Here is a 2,588-nt window from a genome sequence, read left to right as displayed (position 1 = left end):
TATATATTACATAAGACATACTATGTATATCGTGCATTAACTGCTTGTCCCCATGAATATTAAGCATGTACAGTAGTTTATATATATTACATAAGACATAATAGTGCTTAATCGTGCATATTCATGATTTCCAACAGTCTCTTATGGACCTCAACTGTCCGAAAGAGCTTAATCACCTGGCCTCGAGAAACCAGCAACCCTTGCTTGAGCGTGTACCTCTTCTCGCTCCGGGCCCATTTCAACGTGGGGGTGTCTATAATGGAACTATACCTGGCATCTGGTTCTTACTTCAGGGCCATGACGTTCTTAAATCCAATCCTTCAACTCTCTCAAATGGGACATCTCGATGGGTTAATGACTAATCAGCCCATGATCACACATAACTGTGGTGTCATGCATTTGGTATTTTTAATTTTTAGGGGGTCGAACTTGCTATGACTCAGCTATGACCTAAAGGTCCTGACTCAGTCAAATATAATGTAGCTGGGCTTATTCTCTATGCGGGGGTTCCACACGTACAACAAGCAAGGTGTTATTCAGTCAATGGTCGCAGGACATATACTTAAATCCCTATTGTTCCACAGGACACGGCATGCGCGCACCCACGTATACGCGTACACGTACACACGTACACACGTATACACGTACACGTACACACGTACACACGTATACACGTACACGTACACACGTATACACGTATACACGTACACGTACACACGTATACACGTATACACGTATACACGTATACGCGTACACGTACACACGTACACACGTACACACGTACACACGTACACACGTACACACGTACACACGTACACACGTACACACGTACACACGTACACACGTACACACGTACACACGTACACACGTACACACGTACACACGTACACACGTACACACGTATACACGTATACACGTATACACGTATACACGTATACACGTATACACATGCAAACTTTTTTGATTTTAGTAAATAATTAGCTTAAACAAACCCCCCTTACCCCCCGTTAACCCTATTTGTTACAATACGTGTTTATTTCTGTCTTGCCAAACCCCAAAAACAAGACTAAACCGTATCTAAGCATAGAGCTTAAGAGTTAACGTTTACAAACTTTACCAACCCCATTATTACCAATTATTAATACTAAATCATAACTTTGTTCGCAGTATCTATAGATACGCCAACCCGATCTCTAACTCGTCCCTATTGAACAATATTTACACACCCAACAATCCTATATCTTGGTTCATGTAGCTTAAAAACACAAAGCAAGGCACTGAAAATGCCTGGATGAGTCGCCAGACTCCATAAACATAGAGGTTTGGTCCTAGCCTTTCCATTAGTTATTAATAAAATTACACATGCAAGCCTCCGCATCCCGGTGAAAATGCCCTCTAAGTCACCCAGTGATTCAAAGGAGCTGGTATCAAGCACACAACCATTGTAGCTCATAACACCTTGCTCAGCCACACCCCCACGGGATACAGCAGTGATAAAAATTAAGCTATGAATGAAAGTTCGACTAAGTTATATTAAATTAGGGTTGGTAAATTTCGTGCCAGCCACCGCGGTCATACGATTAACCCAAACCAATGGACCTACGGCGTAAAGCGTGTTACAGAAGAGAAGCATACTAAAGTTAAACCTTAACTAGGCTGTAAAAAGCTGCAGTTAACATAAAAATACAGCACGAAAGTAACTTTAATATTTCCGACCACACGATAGCTAAGATCCAAACTGGGATTAGATACCCCACTATGCTTAGCCCTAAACCTAGATAGTTAGCTCAAACAAAACTATCCGCCAGAGAACTACTAGCAACAGCTTAAAACTCAAAGGACTTGGCGGTGCTTTATATCCCTCTAGAGGAGCCTGTTCTATAATCGATAAACCCCGATAAACCTCACCATCTCTTGCTAATTCAGCCTATATACCGCCATCTTCAGCAAACCCTAAAAAGGAAGAAAAGTAAGCACAAGTATCTTGACACAAAAAAGTTAGGTCAAGGTGTAGCCCATGAGATGGGAAGCAATGGGCTACATTTTCTACAACTAGAACATCCACGAAAATCCTTATGAAATTAAGAATTCAAGGAGGATTTAGTAGTAAATTTGAGAATAGAGAGCTCAATTGAATTGGGCCATGAAGCACGCACACACCGCCCGTCACCCTCCTCAAGTGGTCAAACCCTGAAGAAACCTATTCAAACCATTACATCCACAAGAGGAGACAAGTCGTAACAAGGTAAGCATACTGGAAAGTGTGCTTGGATGACAAGATGTAGCTTAAACAAAGCATCTGGCTTACACCCAGAAGATTTCATATTAAACTGACCATCTTGAGCCAAAGCTAGCCCAATCATCTACAAACGCAATTAACATCAGAAAGTAAAATAAAACATTTAGTTGCCCCATAAAAGTATAGGAGATAGAAATTTAACTTGGCGCTATAGAGAAAGTACCGCAAGGGAAAGATGAAAGAAAAAACTAAAAGCACTATACAGCAAAGATTACCCCTTGTACCTTTTGCATAATGAATTAGCTAGAATAACCTAACAAAGAGAACTTCAGCTAGGCCCCCCGAAACC

General features: G+C 41.2%; 1 pseudogene; it reads left to right on the top strand.

Annotated features, from left to right (window-relative positions):
• The first annotated feature begins 1,315 nt into the window (after window positions 1–1,315).
• Window positions 1,316–2,278, top strand: LOC144615453 (18S ribosomal RNA; annotated as a pseudogene).
• Window positions 2,279–2,588: the final 310 nt, after the last annotated feature.

This window comes from Panthera onca, unplaced genomic scaffold (assembly GCF_046562875.1).
Source record: "Panthera onca isolate mPanOnc1 unplaced genomic scaffold, mPanOnc1 haplotype 2 h2.h2tg000223l_path, whole genome shotgun sequence".
Taxonomy (NCBI): domain Eukaryota; kingdom Metazoa; phylum Chordata; class Mammalia; order Carnivora; family Felidae; genus Panthera; species Panthera onca.
This window is presented reverse-complemented; position numbering and strand designations above follow the sequence as displayed.